The sequence below is a fragment of the Canis aureus genome, chromosome 29 (assembly GCF_053574225.1).
Source record: "Canis aureus isolate CA01 chromosome 29, VMU_Caureus_v.1.0, whole genome shotgun sequence".
NCBI lineage: Eukaryota > Metazoa > Chordata > Mammalia > Carnivora > Canidae > Canis > Canis aureus.
This window is the reverse complement of record NC_135639.1, coordinates 23,393,747-23,416,799: the sequence shown is the minus strand read 5'-3', so window position 1 is coordinate 23,416,799 and position 23,053 is coordinate 23,393,747. Positions and strand designations below refer to the sequence as shown.

General features: G+C 38.1%; 1 long non-coding RNA gene across 10 annotated transcripts in view; it reads left to right on the top strand.

The window, feature by feature from the left end:
* LOC144301142 (uncharacterized) overlaps positions 1-18,390 on the top strand; it is a 65,402-nt gene extending 47,012 nt beyond the window's left edge. For all 10 annotated transcript variants that reach the window (XR_013367923.1, XR_013367917.1, XR_013367921.1 and 7 more), the window contains 2 exons: positions 958-1,088; positions 18,248-18,390. This is a non-coding gene — a long non-coding RNA (uncharacterized LOC144301142). The remainder of the gene's footprint in view (positions 1-957; positions 1,089-18,247) is intronic.
* The last annotated feature ends 4,663 nt before the right edge of the window (positions 18,391-23,053 follow it).

Sequence of the window (23,053 nt, the reverse complement as noted above, 5' to 3'; positions counted from 1 at the left end):
TCTGAGTAATAGATCCTTTTCTGTCCAATCCCATTATTTTTAGTTTGCTCTCCCCTAAACTAAGACATGACTGGATACATGTTTTTGTATAAGACAGTCCTATGTGTAGAACATCTGACTCCTTTACCCTGTGGGCAGGTGAAGGCAGCTGCTCAGGAGAGGCTGTGCCATCCAGTGGTAAGGGGTGAGAACTCTGTGGTGTCATTACTGCTTAGTTTGGATTCTCACTCAGACCTTTGCTGGCAATGACTCTTTAAACAAGTAATTAATTTTGGAGGCCTCATTTCCTCTTACATAAAATGGAGACAATCATCATGATTGTATAGAGGGGCATTGTAGGAATCAAATGAGATAAGCTTTAAAAGCTGGCATACAGCAGGTGCTCAGTAAATATTGGCTCTTTTTGATTTTGAAGCTGGGAGTGCCATTTTTTTTTAACATCCCTATATCTCCATAACTGGAGTGGGGTGTAAGCAGCTTAGTCTGTGATCATAACTAGTGCTCGAGTCACTGTGGACATCAGCTCACTTTGCCAAAGAGCATATTTAACATTTAAGGTATTACTTAGCTTCCCCAAAACAAGTTACTGAGAGATAGTTGTTGTCATTTAAAATGATGCAATGAGCTCACCGTATCCATATATTTTTTCAGAAAGATAAAAGACATTCTTAATTGTTTCTCCTCACATATAAAAAGCAAGCATATATGCCAGTCTCCTACATGAGAAATATATTTCTCCACAATATAAAGATACAGAAAATCTAAGACAGGAAATTAGTATTTAAAGAGTAGTTGTCATCCAAGACTATCAGAGTACCATAATTCCTTAAGATTTTTATTATATTTAAATTTATAACATATTTTATTGCTTAAAATGAAACCTTTAAAAAGTAGTCTCTCTTAATAGAATTGAGAAGGAAAGGAATTAATCGAATATGATTTCCCCCACTTTTCCAGACAAGAATGTTGGAGACATGGTAAAGTTATCCAACCCAAACAAGATACAAACTTTTCATGGTATAGTGATGCACCCCTAAAATTGCAAACCAGTACTATCAATGTGAATAGAGTGACAGGGGATTTGAATGGTGAGTTTGATCTATTTCCTTTTTCTCAATTTGTTTGTAGATAAATGTTACCTGCTTATTAAGGCTTATGGTACGTTTCTCTTATACCTTTGCAGTTTAAGTTCAAGTGACCAACAAAGGGATTTAGCTAGACTTTTATTTTCTGCAGTTGCAGAGGTGGAGAAAATCAAGTATTTGATATTGTCTGAGTCCGTTTCCTGGTCTCCAGTGAATTCCCCACTGGCTTGACATCTTAAATTAGCACACTCATTCCTAACTTGGTTTTCTGAAATTGAGCTAATCTAAAATCAAAGGAAAACTTAAGTAAAGTGTTTTCCAAGTAAATAACACCAAGAATGTATGCAACATTTGGTGGGGAGAAAAACCTCATATTACAAGACTAGTGTGCTTGAATGTCAACTCTATTAATTTGGTAGGTGGTTTTGTAATGTGAAGTTTCTGTAATCTGACATTATCGTATTGTGTTCTCCTTGTTCCCATTTACTTATTTCCTTGTCTCAATCTTTAAGGCACAAGTCATCCCACATGACTCCGTACACCTCATATCATAGAATGACAAACATATAAGAGAGTCATTATTAATGTAGGTGGCTCAATGTGTTACCCAACTCAGAAACGCTGCACCTGACAGAAAATCAGCAGAACACCATGCTTAACCCCAAGTCATGAATGAGGGGGGTAGATTTTTAGGCATCAGATTCAGGATAAAGTGGAGTAGAAGATAATTTAGTGGGATCAGGGTTATATCCTAAGATTATGGACATTTCTGGAAACAAAAACCCACAGAAGCCTAAAATTTTGTTTCATCCTATGTGTGTAATTATTTTATACAAATACAGATGTAAGTTTTTACATCATTTAGCATAATTTATAAATAATATTATAGATGTAACTGTACTTTAAAAATATGACTAGTGCTAATAGCCTTCTGCTAGTCAGTAAAGGAAAGAAAAAAGATAGGTGTTTAATACACTCGAGAAGCTTACAATCTTGGAAAGAAAGAAATTGGCAAAGGAGTTTTTGCCAATGAGAAAGGAGATATATATATTCTAGAAGAATTCAAGAGCTGAAGATCAAAATTAAATTATGGTAGATTAGTAGCTGGTAGAAGGGAAAGCATTCTAAGTAGACAAAGACTATGAACAAAGGTACTGAGGTTGGAATGAAGCTGAAACATTTTGGGGGCAAAGAGTCAGAATAGACTGGGGCATAGAAGACATAAGCTGAAACATGTAGAAATCGAAATTAGCTAGGTGGGAGGTAAGAGGATATCGGGAGATCTTCAAGGCCAGGGAATGATGCTTATACTTGCTCTGGTGGGGACCCAGGTGGTGCCAGAAATTGTGTTTAAGCAGTGCTGTGCTAGCCAGCCCACTTAGGCAATAGCTCAGATACAGGAGATATAGACCAAAGTCTGCTTCTCTAGGAAGCTTTCACATATCAAACCAACTTTGAAGATAATTGGCCAAATTGAAACTCTAAATAGGATAAACACAGATTGTGAGGGCTTATTGTCATTGCTATCTTCTTGGACAATAATAGCTTCTTCTAACATTCCTTTTCAGCATCCCACTGGTACTCTGTTCATAATGGGGTTAGTTGGGGGGTGTCTTAGGACGGGTGGCCCAGAAGCAGGTTTCTGAGACTATGAGAGATAGTCAAGTGCTTTATTAAGGAAATGCTCTCCAGAGATACTGGTCAAAGTGGAGAATCAAAAACAAGGAAAGGGAAGAAGCCAAGTAAGGAATCTATTTCAGGCAAAGAACCAGCCCCAGTCATCCTGCAGAGGAACTCTGGGGTGTAAATTACACCTGAGCTCATTGTGAATTCATCAAGGCAAGGGAGATGGGTTTTAATTTCCTTATGCCAAGTAGTCATTGGCTAAGGAATGCCTGGGGAAGAAGTAAGAAAGTAAACTTCCAGGTACTTCTAGCTCTGTGCTGGAAGATAAAGCAGCCCTCCTGAAAAGGAGCCAGAGACAAGATTCAAAAGAACACGGACATCAGGGGATGGATGCCCCGAAAAGGTATAAGGGGCCTGGGATGGACACCAGCAGTAAATGCTTCCAGAGTACTGGTTGTATGAGAACATTATTTTTTGCCCTCTTTTTGTATTATTGGTCTGAACTTGCAATTTTATCACCATTAATTCCTCTCACCTGAGAATCTGAGACCTAGAATTTGGAGGCTCCAGATTTCTAAGATATCCACTACCTCTTTCACCCCTCCAGTAAGAAGTGTTCAGATTTAATCCTGCGTCGCAGAAAATAATTAGGTCTTTAAAGCCTATAAATTACATTTGTCAGCAGCAGAGAAAACAAATGGAATTTCTGGTTCTCTGGTGGCAATGATGAATGGCAACATTGAGCTTTTGCTGTAAGAAGCTTGCGTGGACCTAGGAGCTTGTTTATTGACTCTTAACGAAAAAACTATTAATCCAAACCATTTTAGATGGTGGTGGCCACGCTCTGTGTATAACAGTCTGTGGGGTGGGGTGGGGTGCAGGTGGGGGTTGTCCTACTGTTCTATATGGGTGACATTGCTCCAATGACCAGAGAAAATGCTGCCAGGGCACCACTTTAGAGTAGAACACACTGCAAAAAGTATACAGATTAGACAACCCATTAACTAAGATTTATATGATGCTAGTAGATATTAACAGGGCTGATAGTATCTGTACAGGACATCGATTTCTGACTAACATTCATGATGTAAACCCCTTAGCTTCTGACTCTACGCGGCAGCTTTGCTGGAAAATTGCAAAGTTTAAGGTAAAATGTAATTGATTAAAAACGAGTCTAGAGGTATGGAGTGTGTAGGCTGAGAAGAGAGGCTGGCTTTGCCCTAACTGCTAATAGGGTATTAAAACCAATCTGCACTCCACTGGCAGTTCTTGAGGAATGCAGTGCATGGAAAAGCCCTGCCTGTTCAGGGAAGTGGGCAGGTTCAAGGACTGGGGGCTGTTAGAATGGAGGTTATGCTGTGTGTTTTAGTATAAGTGCTGCCAAAGCCAGCACTATGCTGTGTGTTTTGAAGGTGCTGAAAATAGAACAACTCCTCCCACCCCCAATCCTGCTCCCACATAGTTATTAACTCTTAAAGCAGAAAGGTAACTAAGGCTGCGATTAACTCAGTATACATCCTCCCATTCTCTTCCTTTCTGAGGAAGAGTCTTACAGGAATGGACTATATATTTAGGCAAATGTGTATCTGTAGGAGTTTTCAATCAAAGCTAATTTGCATCCCATAATATCGTTAGTAGGAATCACATTAAACAAATACAATAAACAGAAAGGAGAAACGAAACAGAAGTAGCAAAGCAAAAAGAAACACTCAGCAGTATCTCAGCTTGCTTCTGAGTGATACACGTAAGCAATCAGCAGAATAAACTACTGGAAGATGCTCTCCTGGCAGCAGAATAAACTACTGGAAGATGCTCTCCTGGCTTCATGTTCAGAGAAACAAGAGATATCCATTCAAGATCCCAGGTCAATAAAGTTCAGGACAAAAAGACTTGCCGATTTAAAATTTCTACAGTTATTGAGTCACCATCCAGAAACCTACATGTGTGTTCACAAGTCAGGAGTATTACTGTAAAATACAGAAAACTCTCTAGACCCTGTGGTCAAGGAAGAAAAAACAATTCATATACTTTTGAATCAGTAAAAGGGCATAGGAAAGGTATCTAAAAATACTTTTGAAGTTCCATATAATTTCTCCTCGCTCTGTTCACTCCCTGGAGAGTGAACACACAGAACTGCTCCTGTGTCAAGCATTCATTTAACCTTCCCAGGTGGGGACGCCTGGGTGGCTCAGCGACTGAGCATCTGCCTTCGGCTCAGGGTGTGATCCCGGGTCTGGGGATCAAGTACCACATCGGGCTCCCTGTGAGGAGCCTGCTTCTCCCTCTGTCTATGTCTCTGTCTCTGTTTCTCTGTGTCTCATGAATAAATAAATAAAATCTTAAAAAAAAAAAAAAGAAACCTACAATGTGGAGGAAACACTGCTACATTCTATGGTAGTGATGGACATGCATGAGGCTTGTCTTCATTTCTCCGGTGAATGTTCCTTGACGTCCTGGATCCATATAGATACAGAAATTATTGCCAGAACAGGCTTCCGGTAAACACTGACCATATGGTTAGAAGATATTCCTTTTATTTAGGAATTGGAGAATTGGGAGAGACAGCGTCAGTTAAAATGAGCAAAATGCTGGATACCCTAGCCTTGCATTCTGTGTGATCAAGGCTGGCCAGAACACATGGCAGTCCTAAGCTAGCCAATACAAGAGTTCCTTTCCAAATTTATATTTCTTAAATATTTCTTCAATACTTGTAAATGAGTTTGAGGTAATTTTTTTAAGCAAATGACATACAGAAAATACTATAATTAGAAACAGATTCCCTCCCATTACTTCCCAGGCATTGGCCAAACAAGGTTCTAAAAACTATGAGCAGAACAGTTCTTGCTTTCATGAAGTATTCTTTTAGTGCCAGTGTTATTTTATGATTTTATGAACTAAATTTCTTGGGAGGAACAATCATGATAATGATATCTAAGTTTTATTGAGTGCCTATTATGTGCGAGTCCTATGACACATGAATTAAGGTGTCTTTCTAAAACTTCAAAACAACCTTACAAATTGAGGCTTATAGCTGACTTCCTTTAATTAAAGAGCCTAAAACATAGAAATTAAAATAAATTACTGATTCCCCATGAACATTTAGTCATGCATAAACTATTTTTCAGAACCTCAGCTGACAACGGATATACATAAAATTCCAAAAAATAAGCAGACATTTGTGTGGTGAAACTCAATTTCATTTCTTCCTATTTCCTTGGAAGGACACTTTCTACCATGTTGGAAACTTGGCTGATTTTGTTTAGTACTTCTTAGATGTAGGTGACCTGACCTTCAAACTGATTTGGGGGTCTATAAAAATCCCCTGAGACCAGATTTTTATCATTCAGAATTAGTGTGACTGATATTTTAAGATTAGTGTTAGTTCTGGCTTCTTTTTTTTCAGCTATAGCTTCAGAAACACTTATAATTCAATTCTTAAAGATAGAAATATTTTTATACATATTTATTATAATTTGACCATAAGATTATAAAGGAGAGGCAAAGCTGAACATTCTCCCCAAATCAAATTTAAGAAACAAAACACACTAAAAGGAAAAAAAAGAGAGACAAACAAGAAACCAAACTTTTTACTATAGAGAACAATCTGATGGTTACCAGAGGGGAGGTAGGTGGCAGGCTGGGTGAAATCAGTGATGGGGATTGAAGAGTACACTGGAGGAGGAGGAGGAGGAGGAGGAGGAGGAGGAGGAGGAGGAGGAAGAAGAAGAAGAAGAAGAAGAAGAAGAAGAAGAAGAAGAAGAAGAAGAAGAAGAAGAAGGAGGAGGAGGAGGAGGAGGAGGAGGAGGAGGAGGAGGAGGAGGAGGAGGAGGAGGAGGAAGAAGGAGAAGGGGGAAGAGGGGGAGGAGGATGCTTAGCATGGTGAGCACTGAGTAATATATGGAATTGTTGAATCGCTATATTGCACAGCTCAATATATAACACAGTAATTGCATGCTAATATAACACAGTATGTCAACCATACTGGAATTAAAAAACAAATAAGAACAAAACTTCCCACAAATTAACCAAGTCATTAACTAACATTCCAGCATATTAAGAGCTGATATTGAGCTTTCAACATTTTTCTTCTGGGATTTAATTGCCTCTCATATCATGGTTAATAGAAAACACTCTTTGCAAATTACCACAATCTGCTTTCTACCAAATAGGATTTTCCTTACTCAACCAATCCTGCAATCTTGTGTGAGGTAATATTTTAAAAACAAAAATTAAATCTTCCTTGGACCCCCTTCAACAACCTATCATCTATGGATTATTATTAACAGAAGGGAAACAGAGGCACAAGAGAGATCAGTGTTCACAGGGACAGTAAGCAGAAAAAGCTAGAATTCAAATTCGACTCCATATAGCTCTAGACCCTTCCATCTTTCTTCGGTGAATTGCTGCCCTGAGTGTCACTGTTAATATCCTGCTGATACCATAGGTTAAGCATCAGAACGTGCATGTGTCTGGTCATGTGAATATGACAAAAATAAGACTCTTCAACACAGCATGGCATAGAGGAGAGAGGCTTGGACCAGGTGCCAATCCCTGATTCAGAGTTCCCTGGCCATGATACCTTGCTGAAATCAGATATTTTGTGAACTTTGTGCTGGTAGGCCACCCAGCTACTCACTGAGCTGTTTCACGGCCTTTTTTTTTTTTTTTTTTTTTTTAATTGGAGTTCAATTTGCCAACATATAGCATAACACCCAGTGCTCATTCCATCAAGTGCCCCCCTCAGTGCCCGTCACCCAGTCACCCCCACCCCCCACCCACCTCTCTTTCCACCACCCCTTGTTCGTTTCCCAGAGTTAGGAGTCTCTCATGTTCTGTCTCCCTTTCTGATATTTCCCACTCATTTTTTCTCCTTTCCCTTTTATTCCCTTTCACTATTCTTTATATTCCCCAAATTAATTACCATATAATGTTTGTCCTCCTCCGATTGACTTACTTCACTCAGCATAATACCCTCCAGTTCCACATACCCTCCATCCACGTCAAAGCAAATGGTGGGTATTTGTCGTCTCTAATGGCTGAGTGATATTCCATTGTTTCATGGCCTTTTGATAGAGGAACAACTCTTGCTAGCCTGCTTGGGTTCAACACAGCTCTTGCCACCCATATTTCCTTGCATGTTCATTCGTGTATTGCCCCCACCTCCCCAACTGATTCTAGCTGCATTTTTAAGCTTCCAGAAAGCACTGAGTCTGCTAATGTGCTCACTACCACTGCAACCCAGAACCTAGAACAGTGTCTGAGACAGGAGGAGTGATTCATAGGTTGAATGAACAAAAGAGAGAAGGAATGGATTTCAAGATCTCTGCATAACATACTCTTTCATTATCAGTGATATTGTGATTTTCCTCAACATGCTGAGGTGGTTAATCATTGTCCCTTGTATTCATGATCGACTTGGATTTTGGCTTGACTTTATATCTTCTCCTTCAGTTTATGGTATTTGGTAGTTTTGGATTATAGAAGTTTTTTTTTTTTTAATCAAACACAGATTCACAAATAAGCATATATTTGAAACTAAAAAGTAAACATTGAAATTCATCATGAAGAAGAACCAGACATGCTGTTTGGGACATTTGTTGTTCCAGACATTTGTTGTCTGGAAGCTACTAAGACATGAAATGGAGAGAAGTTTGGGTACATTTTGGACATGGAGCCTACAGCTAGCCTATGGGCAGAGAGCTTAATCAGTGAGAATGAAGATAGAGGAGAAAGTCTTACTTTTCTCTCTGATGGACCATTGGTTTGCACTGCCTCTTGAAACTCCGTTAAAACACTTATAAAGCAATTAGTCTGCTGGTCTGCTAGAGCCATCCTGGGTTCATCCTTTTCATCAAGCAATTCCTGTTAGGGACCAAATAGTCTGGTTTAATAGTCTAGTTTAATAGAACACTATTAAGAATAATCACTATTTGAGTTCCTTACTTCCTGGAAACCTCAAAGCATAAACATATAGGTTTTGTTCAGATAAGGCTTCTATCAGCTATAGAATTTTATCACTGCATAGTCCCTGATAGATAAATGGCAGCACAGAATATTTTTGTTTCTGTTTTCTCATACTCAGAAAACAGTAAAGGTGGGAAAATCCATAACTTTTTATGTGCTTTTCATGAAGATGTGCCACAAGGTTCTTTAAGAATGGACCTACTCAATCCCTGAGACACACCCTGGAGCATGTGTGGTCAGGGATGGGAAGAGGTTCTCCTGAAGCAATGTGAATTCCTGCCAAGATGTGCCTCCTCCATGTAAACACCAAGTTTAACTCAAATTTATAACTCCAGTAGAAGACAAGAAATTAACATTGCTTCCCTATATATTAAGAGCATAATACTATTCACTTAAAAATATCTTCCCATTTGTTAGCCTGTTCTTTTGTACCAACATTCTATAGAGCAAATTGTCGTAATTTTCCTGGTGTTTTCAAGGTGAGACAACTGGCTCACAGCGTTTAGGTCTTAAGCTCCTGATCCAAGATTAGTTCAGGGATACCATTTCATAAACAGAGAAGGCTGAAATAATTAGGTTTATCATATGATGTTGGCAAATTCAAACTTTTCTTACCCTAAAACGTGTCTCAGCTTAGTAGGAAGCAGTCATTGTAAAACAGCCTGTTAGATGAAATCAGAGGTCTTCAAGAAATTGAAGTGGCTCACAATTTAAGTTTACAAGGTACTGTCACATACATTAACTAACTCCCCTGAGGCTTACTACAACCTTTTGGGAGAGGCTGAGGTGAGAGTCTCTTCATTTATAATGTGGAGTCCTAATAGGTTTCAGTGGGTTGAAATGACTTATTCTGAGTCCCACAGTTAGAAGATGGTCAAGCTGGGACAATCCCAAAAATCCCTTACTTGCTTTTCATAAGGATTTATTACAAAGTTCCTTTGAATAATGAACCCCCTTCGTTCATTTCAAGTAGAATTTGGTATGCAGAGATTTGATTTACATACCACCTTTTCTAGCCCTTCTTTTGCTTAATACTAAACAGGCATTCCAGGAGACACTCATGAATATTCAATGTAGGTCCAGTCTCAGAAAGTATCAGCAAGGTGCTTCTTGCTCAGAAAAGAAGCTGCATTTTTTATGATAATGTTGAGGTTCATAACACGTGGAGCCCTGAGCTTCTCCAGTGAGTCACTGGGGGCCCTCTCTGACTCCATCTGCTCAGTCTAAAATAATTTTTAACTACTACCATTTAAAAAATAATTTTTTAGGGCAGCCCGGGTGGCTCAGTGGTTTAGTGCCACCTTCAGCCCAGGGTGTGATCCTGGAGATTTAGAGGATTGAGTCCCACATCAGGCTCCCTGCATAGAGCCTCTTTCTCCCTCTGTGTCTCTGCCTCTCTCTCTCTCTGTGTCTCTCACAAATAAATAAATAAAATCTTTTAAAAATAAATAAATAAATGAAAAATAAATAAATAAATAAATAAGTAAATAAATAGTAATTTTTAACTACTAATTTTAATAGTGAGACTGACTTCTTAGCTTCCAACTGGTTCAGGCCCTTCCTTTCTTCTCCCTTTAAAAAACACCATTACAAAATCATCTTATTTCTGGCACCTTCTTTGTAAGTCATGGTTTGATACACTTCTATTTTCCTGAGACCTTTATGGATGAGAAAAACAGAGGCCAAAGTCTGTCTGTCTGTCTGTTGTATTCTTATTTGGATACTGTCCTCTGGACATGTTCCTCTTAGGAACCTATAAGGATCCTGCCCTCTTTTGAACTTCTCTGCCATTTGTGGCCCCTGCTAATTTTTCCTGGTTAATTATCTTGTGGTTTGTCTCCTCAAGATTATTAAAAGTCAGATGAAGGCAGAGATAGTTGCATGTATTATTTTATATCTAGGACATTACCTGTATAGCGCCTTCCAGATTAGAAAGGCTAGACAAGTATCTACAAGATGCTTGTTGCTGTTGTTTTCTGATTTGTTACATCAAATCCAATGAGGATGTAGTCATATTTCTCTTGGTGGAAAACATTGTTAATCATGGCCTAAAAATACAATTGGCAGTATGTGTGTATTTACAAGGATAACTGAAGGTATGCTTCTAAAGAATATTTATTCCTCAAAGGAATCCATTTGGAAAATCACATATGTTTTTTGCATTTTTAATATTAATAATTTGTATTTAGCAAATATTTAGTATTTACTATGTGCCAAGTAACTGTGAGAAATGTTTTGTGTTTCTTAATTTATATAATCCTCATAAGAAACAACCTTTTGGGACACCTGGGTGGCTCAGTCAGTTAAGTGTCTGCCTTCAGCTTAGGTCATAATCTGGGAGTCCCAAGACTGAGCCCCAAATTGGGCTCCCTGCTCAGTGGAGAATCTGCTTCTTCCTCTCCCCCTCACCCTGCTCATGCTCTCTCTCTCTCTCTCTCTCTTGCTTTTTCTCTCAAATAAATAAATAAAGTCTTAAAAAAAGGAAACAACCTTTTGAAAGAATAATGAAAGAGTTAAAAGAGTTTACTTTATCAGACAGGCCTGGTACATTACCCTGTATTGCTTCTAGACTAAGAGTTCTTTCAACATAAGAATTTTGTTTTGCTAATTGGTTCCTAGCACATATTAAATACTTAATAAATATTTAATGAATTGAAGGATTAAAAAATGAGTGGCAATATTGCTTGAAACCTTTCTTTGTGTGGACTCCATGTTAGAAATTATCATGTAAGAAAATCAGTCTCATTACTCTATAATTACCCTTATTTTAGTCCAGGAATGGCTTTTCCAGCTTGGTGGACCTCCTTAATCACCAGACTTACCTCTGACTGACCTTTAGATAGTTCCACAAAATCAACCAAATTTCCTCTTGAAAGAAATCAGTGTAAATCAGGGCTTCTCAACCTTGACACTATTGACATCTTGGATTGGATAATTCATTGTTTTGGGGGTTGTTCTGTACATTGTAGGATGTTTAGTAGCACCCCTTAGGTCTCTACTCCTTAGATGTCAATAGCATCTTCCCCCTCCACACTCCTAGTTGTAGTAACCAGAAATGTCACCATTCATTGACAAATGTCCCAGGGTGAATAAGGGCTGGGACAAAAGGGCTGGGTGGAGCAGGGTCCCTGGTTAAGAAACACTGTTGTAAACCATTAAGAGCTGTTTTATTTGGTTGGTTGGTTTTTGTTTTGTATTTGTTTTTAGAGCTGCCAATATTTGTTTTTTTATGCTCCAAAAAGATGCTCAGACATAACTGGAGACGTTACAGCATCTTTGGAGTAAGTAACATGCCTTCAAAGAGGACTATTTTGAAAGGAACAGCACACATTTTGATGTTTACTTTCTTGTGAGTTTGTATATGTTTATAAAACTGGAATCCTTACATCAATGTCATATAGCACATATTCTTCTGTCAAGTCCAGCAGTGCTCATTAATGAATCCTCTCATTTATCAGAGATGGCACAAGGTATCCATGAGACAAGCAGTGACTTGGACGTATTGGCTATACTCAGCCCCAGGCATCCTGCCTCTAAGGGGTCTGAGCAGCTCCCCTGATGGATTCCCCTTCTTTGGTGACCCATTACACTTTTGCTCTAGCCTCCAACTGTGTGGCCTCCAAAAAAGTCACACTGCTTCTCCAGAAGTGCATCGACTTCACAGTTCACCTCACATGCCTTGCTGCCTGTCAGACAGGATGAGAACATCTCCCCAAGAGTGGCAGCCTCGTGCCTTTCCAGAGCCACAGTCTTGTAACCAACCCCACAATTATGGGTAAATATACTGACCATGCACAGCCATGAAGATGATGGGCTGGTCATGACAGAGTGACTGAAATGTCATGGGAAACCACTCCTCCTCCCTGGCCTTGAAGTCCCAAACGAGAAGAGCAAACAGCTGAACAGCTCATGGCCCTTAGCTATCAATTTGATTTAGCAACTGCAAAGCGGCTCCGACAGCCCAGTAGCCAATTAGTGGCCTGCAATCATCAGCATTAATTGGTTCATGTTTCCCCCTGCAAATTACTAATTGGTTGAACTGAGCAGTGGTTGGGCTGGGCTTCTGAGGTGGAAGAAGGAAGTTTGAGCTGTATCATTTTCTTACTGAGTATATTTAGATTAAAGGGGATGCCAAAGGACAAACTGCTTCTTCACACCTTTAGCAATTTAGAACGACAATTCTTCACAGCAAAATGTTATTAATTCTGTATATTCCGGATGGTGTTCCAACTCTTTCAGATTTACTAGCATCTTATTTTTCAGAGTTGCTTGAATAATGAACAGATGGAAACTTCTCCTTTGTCAAATTTTTCCATGTATTTGCATTTTATTCTTATCCAATATTAAGATATCAAAGATCCTTTCTAAATAACATCATCCTTGTGTTGATTATTGTCCATCGCCAACCTCTCCTTCCCCCAGTTCACTAATATTTGTTCTCTGCATGCCTTGGGACCCCGAGAGACTGACTTCTATGAACTCTATTATGCATTCTTGACTTCTGGTTTACCATTGGTATACACAAGAAGGAGACTAATGCAGGAGAGAGGAGGGTTTTTCTTACCTACTTCCTCCCTACATTGGCACACATTTCCGGCACTGGCTTCTGCCCTCTATAACTTCATTCCCTTGCAGGTGGCAACTCTTCCACTGCTTCACTTATTATTATGCTTTGATCATATTGTTTCTCCCCTGCTTTTCCAGGTCTAGATGTAGCAATGGTTTCTCACTGCTGCTAATTGCTAGGTACCTTAAGATAATTTGGTGGCTCCTTTAAACCTGCCCACACTTTTAGTGGTTCTTTCATTAAATTCTCTTTTAAAAAAACATCTGATTGTGCTATTATTTATTTTATCTGCCTGTTACTTTCCATATGTTTTATTTAACAAATGCCTATTTTGTTCATACTATGCAAGATGATGAGTATTCAGCTATGAGCAAAACAGATTGGATTGCTGTCCTCATGGAATTTGAATCTAGTTAGGGCATTACATATTAAATCATTAATTGGAAACAAGATTCTCTAGCCTAGTAGGGATTCTGGAGCAGAAATTCTAGAACCAATTATCAACCAAAGTTCATAGTTTACATTAAGGTTCAATCTTGGTGTTGTGCATTATATGGATTTTGATGAATGTATAAGGACATGTATCTATCTTTGTACTATTGTTCAGAATAGTTTCACTACCCTAAAAATTTTCTGTTCACTGCACCCTAAAAACACTCTGTTCACTCTGTTTTATCCCTCCCTCCTGCCTAACCACTGACTACCATTAATCTTATAATTGCCATAGTTTTACCTTTTCTAGAATGCCTTCTGTTTGGAATCTTACAGTAAGTAGCCTTTTATTGGCTTCTTTCACTTAGTAATATGCATTTAGGTTTTCTCCATGTTTCTTTATGGCTTGATGACTCATTAATTTTTGGTACTGAATAATATTCCATTGTCTTAGTGTACCATTTATTCACTAATCTACTGAAGGATATTTTGGTTGCTTTCAAATGTTGGGAATTACAAGTAAATATACTATAAACATGCTTATGCAGGTTTTTGTGTGGACTTATATTTTCAATTCATTTGGGTAATTACAGTGTGATTGCTGGATTATGTAAAGTATGTTTAGTTGTTTTTTTTTTAAGATTTTATTTATTTATTCATAGAGACATAGAGACATAGAGAGAGAGAGGCAGAGACACAGGCAGAGGGAGAAGCAGGCTCCATGCAGAGAGCCCGATGCCGGACTCGATCTCGGGTCCCCAGGATCACGCCCTGGGCTGCAGGTGGCGCTAAACCGCTGCGCCACCGGGGCTGCCCAGTATGCTTAGTTTTGTAAGAAACTGTAAAACTGTCTTCCAAGTGATTGTACCATTTTGTATTCATATGCATAATGATGAGAGTTCCACATCTTCACCAGCATTTAGTATTGTCAGTGTCTAAGGCTTTGGTCATCTAATAGGTAGGTGTGTAGTTGTGCCTCATTGTTTTTAAGTTTCAATTCCCTAATTACATATGAGGTTGAGCAACGTTTAATACACTTTCTTGTAACTTTATATCTTCTTTAGTAAAGTGTCTTTTATGATCTTTAGCCTATTTTTAAATTAGGTTGTTTTCTTATTGTTTTAAGGATTCCTTGTATATTTTGAGCAATAGTCCTTTATCAGATGTCTCTTTTGTAAGTATTTTCTCTCAGTCTGTAGCTTATCATCTCATCTCTTGACATCATCTTTTGCAGAGCAGAATTTTAAAATTTTAATGAAGTGCAGCTTATCAATTATTTCCTTCATGGATTTTGACTTTGGTGTTGTATTGAAAAGGTCATTACCATAGCCAAGGTCATTTATCGTTATATCCAAGATCATTGAGATTTCCTCCTATTATGTCTTCTAGGAGTCTTATAGTTTTACATTTTAGTTTTAAGTCTATGATCCATTTTGAGTAAATTTTTGTTAAGGGTTTAAAGTCTGTATCTCGATTCATTTTTTGCATGTGGATGTTGAGAGTTCCAGCACCATTTGTTGAAAAGACTATCTTGTGTTGACTTGGTTGCTTTGTTAAAGATCAGTTGCCTATATTTATGTGGGTCTCTTTCTGGCTCCCTATTCTGTTTCATTGATCTATTTGTCCATTCTTTAACTAATATCACACTGACTTGATTTTTGTAGCTTTATACTAAGTCTTGAGGTTGGGTAGTATTAGTCTTTCAACTTTGTTCTCATTCAGTATTGCGCTAGATGTTCTGTGTCCTTTTCTTCTCCAAATAAACTTGAGAATCAATTTGTCAGTATCCACAAAATAACTTACTTGGATTTTGATTGGAATTGCATTGAATGTGTAGATCAAATTGTGAAGAATTGACATCTTGACAATATTGAATCTTTCTATCCATGAATATGAATGTCTCTCCATTTTATTTAGTTTTTCTTTGATGTCTTTCCTCAGAGTTTTGTAGTCTTCCTCATGTAGATCTTATACATATTTTGCTAGATTTATACTGAAACATTTTATTTTGGGGGACGCTAATATAAATGGTATTGTGTTTTGTATTTTAAATAACACTTGTTCATTACAAGTAAATAGGAAAATAATTGACTCTTGTATATTAACATTATAGTTCAAAAACTTGCTATTAGTCACTTACTAGTTTCAAGAGGTTTTTTTTCTTCAATTCTTTCATATTTTCCACACAGATGATTATATCATTTGCAAACAAAATCAGTTTTCTTTCTTCCTAACTGGCACAGGTTTTATTTCCTTTTCTTGTCTTATTGTATTAGCTAGGCTTTCTAGTACAATGTTAAAAAGCAGTAGTGAGAAGGGACATCCTTTCTTTGTTCCTGGTCTTAGCCAGAAAGTTTCTAGTTCTTACCAATAAGGGTGATATTATGTATAGGTTTATAAGTATTCTTTGCCAAGTTGAGAAAGTTTCTCTCTATTCCTAATTTGCTGACAGTTTTTTTTTTTTTATTATTTTTTTTATCATGAATAGGTCAAATGCTCTTTCTGCAGCTATTTAAACAGGAATGTCTTTTTCTTTTTTAGGCTTTTGATATGATATATCACAGTAATTCATTTTTGAATGTTGAACCAGTCTTGTATACTTGCAATGTATTATACTCAGTGATTTGCATAATTTGTGTACATTATTGGATTTAATTTGTTAATATTATGATGAGGATTTTTTTTTTTTAATTTATTTATGATAGGCACACAGTGAGAGAGAGAGAGGCAGAGACACAGGCAGAGGGAGAAGCAGGCTCCATGCACCGGGAGCCCGACGTGGGATTCGATCCCGGGTCTCCAGGATCGCGCCCTGGGTCAAAGGCAGGCGCCAAACCGCTGCGCCACCCAGGGTATGATGAGGATTTTTTATTTGTGTTCCTGTGAAATATTTATCTGCAGGTTTTTTTTTTTTTTTTCTTGTAATGTCTTTGTCTGGTTTTGGTTTTGGTGATGTTGACCTCATAGAAGGAATTAGAAAGCATTCCCTCTGGTTTTATCTTCTGAAAGAAGTTGTAGAGAATTGATATAATTTTTTCCTTAAATGTTTCATAGAACTCACCAGTGAACCCATCTAGAGCTAGTGCTTTCTGTTCTGGAAGATTATTATTTATTCAATTACTTTAATAGTGATAGGTCTATTCAGATTGGCTTCTTTTATGTGTGAGTTCTGAAAGATGTGTCTTTTAAAGAATTGGCCCATTTTATCTAGGTTATCAATTTTTTAGGCATAGAGTTTTTCATAAATTCCTTTTTTTATCCTTTTAATGTCCATGGGATCTGTAGTAATTCCTTCTTTCATTTGTGATATTAGTAAATTGTGTTTTCTCTATTTTTCACAGCCTAGCTAGAGGCTTATTGATTTTATGGATCTTTTCAAAGAGCTGGTTTTTGTTTTATTTTATTTTTTGAAAAAAGCCATGTCCAGCCACTAATGAGCCCATCAAAGACATTCTTCATTTCTATTAGTGTTTTTGATCTCCAGCATTTCTTTTTATTTCTTAGACTTTTCATCTCTCTGCTCACATTATCCATCTGTTCTTTCATGTTTTCCACTTATTCCATTAAATCCCTTAGCATATTAATCATAGTTTTAAAAAAATCCTGATCTGATTCTTCCGACATTCCTGCCATCTCACTCTGGCTCTGATGCTTCTTCAGTCTCTTCAAGCTGTGTTTTTCCTTTTGTTTTAAATCTTTTAGCTTGCCTTGTAATTTTTTATTGAAAGGTGGACATGATATGCTGGGTAAAATGAACTGAAGTAAATTGACCTTTAGTAATGTAGTGATAAGGTGTAGGGGGAGAGGAAGACTTCTTTGGTCCTTTGATGTGTTAGCAGTCTTTTGGTAAGTCTGTGCCCCTGGACTGTGAACTTCGTTTCTGTTTCTCATGCCTCTCCCCACTACCCCACCACCAACCTTTAGGTGAGACAGGATGGCTGGAGAGAGCTTGACTTAGGTATTTCCTTTCTCCAAGTTGTTTAGGCTCTGATAAACTCCAGCATGTTAGACTCTGGTAAAATAGTTTTTGCTGGGAACAGGCCTTGTTAAGAACACAATGTTGTATATTTCAAAATTGTTCCTTTCCCCCCCACCCCTCCTTTTATGGAAACATGAGGTGATTTTTCTTTGTTTCACTGCAAGAAACTCCTGGAGGTAAAACTCCTCAAATGCCAAGATCCACCCCGCCCCCCTAATAAAAGGATCCCCTGAAATTTTTATTTTATTTTATTTTTTTTTTTCCCTGAAATTTTTATATCTCAGGTTTATTCATGCTAAGCCTCCAGCAATTTGTTAATTACATTTCATGTTATTCTACTCCCATACTGGTTCTGCAAGAGGTTTCTGCTTTGATAAATTATAAATCTCTATTATCTGCCTGTGTGTCTTTCCAATTTGGGGGTGAGTGGTTTGCCCTGTGACCTCTCTTCTTTGCCAGAGCTAAGAAGAATTATTGATTTTTTTTTCAATTTGTTCAGCCTTTTACTTGTTGTTAGGACAAAATGAAGACTTTTAGGCTTCTTACATGCTAGACCAGAAATCAGAGCCTAATATTATTATCTTTACTTCACAGGTTATGAAGCTTGGCTCAGAGGAGTAAACTACATTGTGCTGGAGCATGGAATGAGTAGGTGGCACAGAGACTCAGTTTTAAAACTACTTCTTCCAAAACCAGTGCTTTTTGAACAATGGAGTATATGAAAATTCATTGTTATATATTGCCTGTTTTAGCCCAGTGACTTGAATTAGATGTGTTTTTTAAAAAATAGTTTTTGATCAACTTCAAAATAAAGCCAGTCAGATTATAAATTTTGAGTTTCTTTTGAGATACCAATGAGGTTGTATCTGGTTTTCCTTCAGTCCCATGAGTAAATTGTTTATTCACAATGGAGACAAAAGCTCAGACTCTTATTTTTTCCAATTAATGTTTATATTATTATTGCAAGGCCTATCACATCTATAATGCTAAGGACCTTGAAAGACCATCTCTTAGGAACAACTGCTTTCCAGTTCATTGAGAGTTAGTGTGCCGAGTTAGAGACTTCAGAAATGTATTATTTTTTTATTAAGTTTTTATTTTAGTTCCAGGATAGTTAACATACAGTGCTATATTCATTTTAAGTGTACAATATAGTGAGTCAACACCTCCATACACCAGCGAGTGCTCATTGTGACAAATGCCTTCTTTCATCCCCATCACTTATATTTCACCCATCCTTCCACCTACCTCTGCTCTGGTCACCACCAGTCTGTTCTCTGTAGTTAAGAGCCTGTCCATTCCTTCAAGCTCAAGCCTGAGAAGGAGAGAGGTAAGTAGTTTGGCTTAACTAAAGGGGCAGAGGGAGAAGATCTTTAGTTGACATTATAGAAAAAATATATACTGCTTTTAGAATCAAGCACATAGGCTCCAATGGGATCTGCTATCAGTGACTCTGAAACCTTTGGACTTATTTTCCTTTGAGGTAATTATAAAGTCCAGCTGCAACATTTTGAAGTTTACTAAAATAATACCCCATTGCTATTTCTATCTAAAACAAAGGGAGTGCTCATCTGGAGTCTCCTTCTTCTTTGATGCAGACTCTTAGAGATGGAAAGGGGTGAACACTCATGCTATCCTTTACATATACTGATTCTCCTTTTCCTAAATTGATTTTCTCCATAATTAAGGAATAGTCACTTTATATCATTCTCTAAGGGAATAGGCTCCAGGAAGCTTCCCATCTGCCATAGTTTTTACAGCTAGAAAATAAAAACTTGCTAAAGACATAAATAGTGGAATTACACGTTATGCCATTTACGGTATGAGGTCCCATAAAAGTCTCAATGGCATTGGAGACACACTACCATCCCAGAAGAGTTTCAAGTCTGCTTAGGGAAATAAAACTAACATGTGCAAAACTGAAGACAAAACAAAACAGTATATAGGCAGGGGGCAGTGAACTGGGACCTGGGGTACCTCTGATGCCAATATGCCTTCTAGCAACTTACATCTCATCATAGAATATATTCTATCTGCAAGATGGGAATGATAAGGATGAACTGACACAAGGTCATCCAGTCTTGCAACCACTGACATTGCACACTCATGACTGTCCTATAGGCCTTCAGGGCTGCCTGGAAATCCTTTTACTCTGTCATTCTCCTGTTGGAGACACACTTCCTCTTGCTCCTCCAACATTTCTTTCTCATGCTCAATCTCAGTTGATGGCCTTGATTTTTATTTCCTAGAGAAAACAGGAACGATTAGAAGAGAAGTTCTATAGAATCCCCCAACCATAAATCTATCATCAGCACCCATGCATTTACTTTTCCTTCCTGATGTTATAGGTGAGCTCTTCATGCTCCAAAGGCTAGCAACTCTCTTGTTACCCAGATCCCATTTCCTGTCTCCTCCTTAGGTACACCACTTCAAGAATTCTCTCTCTTCCTCTCTTGCATCTTCAGTTTTTTTTTTTTTTTCTCTCAAATGGATTTTCTTTTTTTTTTTTTTAAGATTTTATTTATTTATTCATGAGGGACACAGAAGAGAGAGGCAGAGACACAAGCAGAGGAAGAAGCAGTCTCCCTGTGGGAAACCCGATGTGGGATTCTATCCCAGGACCCTGGGATCACACCCTGAGCCAAAGGCAGATGCTCAACCACTGAGCAACCCAGGCGTCCCTCAACTGGATTTTCTAAGCTTACAAATATATTTGTATATATATGTATATATATATATATACAGATACATACACACACACACACACACACATATATATATAGAGAGAGAGAGACCGAGAGACAGAGAGATGAGATATATGTGTATGTATCTTGTTCCTACTTACTTGTTTGGGTAGTTCAAGCATTCCACCATTTTTTCATCTGCTTTGTGTCAAATATCCTTGAGAGAGTTATTTATAATTTTTATCTCCAATTACCTCCTGAAATTCTCTATTCAACCCCTTTCTGTAAGTATTTACACATTCACTGAACCTTCTCTTGTTAAAATCTAATGAACTCTATATTTGTAAATTCAGTAGTTAATTCTCAGTCCTCATCCTACTGTCCTATAGGAGTATTTGACCTTATTAACATGTTCCTTGTTAAACTACTTTTTTTTTTTTCTTGGCTCCTGGGACACCACATCTTCCTGTTTGTCCTCTTCCATCACTGGACATTACTTTTCCATCTCCTTTATTGGCCTCTCCGCACCTGTCTGACAGTCATATATTGGTAATGGCTCATTCCATAGATATCATTCCTTCTCTTTGTACAGCCATCCCATTTCATGACTATTATATACCATCTATGCAGTGACAAATCCAAGACCTGTCTCTGAACTGAACATATCAAATAAACTGCAGAACTGAACATATCACATGAACTGCAGAACTGAACATATCACATGAACTCCATGCTTTTATGTACCCTGCCTTCTGGATACCACCACTTGGATGTCTGAAAGGCACCTCAAACTTAACATGTTGGACAATTACTTTCTAGACCCTCTGCCACCTGCTCCAGCAGTGTTAGGAAATGGTGAGCCCATCTCTCATGCCCCTCAGACCAAAAGCCTTGGAATTATCTTAGATTACCCTCTTGTACTTGTGCCTCACACTTTCACAAATCTTGTCACTGCTGCCTTCAGAATATATTCATAGTTCTCATTTTTTTAGCCCCTTCAATCCTGCCATCCTGATGCAAGTTATCATCATTGTATACTCGGTTTACTGTAACAGCCTCCCTTGATTACTCCTTGATTTCCCTGTGTTCTATTCTCTCAACACACTAGCAGGAGTAAATCTATGAAAATACAAAATGTACCATGTGTGCCTTACCTCAAAACCCTCCATTTCATTCTTAACTGGCTCAGAGTAAGTGGCTGTGTTCTCACAAGGCCCTACCAGGATCTTTGTGTTCTAGCATCATGGTATTTTTCTGAGCTCCCTCATAACAGCTTCATTGGTGATCATCAAACACTAATAGGGCTTCCACCTTAAGGCTTTTGCAGTTCCTCTTTTTCCTGCCCGACCTTCTCTTCTCTAGGTAGTTGGATAGCTTGCTCTCTCACCTCTTTCAAGTCTGTTAAAATGTTACCTTATTGAGGAGAATTTCTATTATCACCATTTGTAAATAATGCATTCTTTTTTTCCTCTCACCTAAATTTATGATCTGTCACTCGATATATTTACAGGTTTATTCTCTGCATGTTCCTGCTAGAATGTAAGAGCCTTTGTTTTGAATGTAAAAGACTCTTTTACTCATAGCTGGGGTCTCAGTGCCTAGACAAGTGCCTGAGAGACCATAGATTGTACTCTCAAGAATACATGTTGGGTGAATAAAAGCGAGAATGAATGAATGAATGACTATATGAATGAACATAACTGAGAGAGTGCTTTGAACTCTGGTATCAACATGCATTTGTACTGTGTTTCATATGAGTCAGAGAGCAGAGACTAGAACATAGGATCGTAAATTGAAATTTGCCTTTAGCTTCCCCAGGCTTCTCTCTTTTAGTCTGCTCCTTCTTTTTTTACCTTTAGTGATAGATTTCTACAGCTTTTGTTTTAGCCATAACTTAAGGGCCTTTACTTCTTCTATTTGCAGAGTACAAAAGCATAAGGAGAAATGAGACCAAACTGTTTCCAAATATACCCAGGAGACCATATAGCACCATTGTTCTAACAAGGTGATAGGGCCAAAGGATGCTCTCTCTGACAGAGAAATCACACAGAGCACAGTTTTGTGGAGGAGAATTAACACAAGTCAATCAATCGCCTGAAGGAAGCTCCAATGCCTTACATAATTGACTATTACAGACCTACCCACCACCAACACGGGTTCCAGGGAATACAAATCTGAGACTGTTATTCAATTTAAAGAGCATGGATAGATTCTTGAATGCAGGAAAAAATTAGCATTAGATTTTGCAGTGCGGGGCTGAATGGGCAGCAGGGGTCACTAAGGAGACTGATGACCATGGAGATCCTCGGTGCTGTGTAATAGGAAGCTGCATCAGCCAGGAAAGCAAGACCCTTTGATGGAGGGCTTTATGTGGCAGGTGAAGGTACTTTGGTTTGATTCAGTAGGCAGTAAACAAGGAGTCATTGTATTTTCTTAGATGGGATAGAGGTGGTGACATGGTGAAAGCATTGTTTAGAGTGATTGAAAAACCTGGTTGTAAAACATATTAGAATGTAGTCCTTGAACAAACCTGCATCAGAACCACGCTAGGATGTATGCGTTAGTTGGCCTGGAGTAGGTCCCGGTAATCTACATTTTAATCAGAAACTCTGTGGGAGAGGCCTGAGTGGTTTGTTTTTTTAAAAAACACACCAAGCAATCAGATGCACACCAGTTGATGGTATGCATTACAGCATTTTTTTTTTCCAAACTGAAG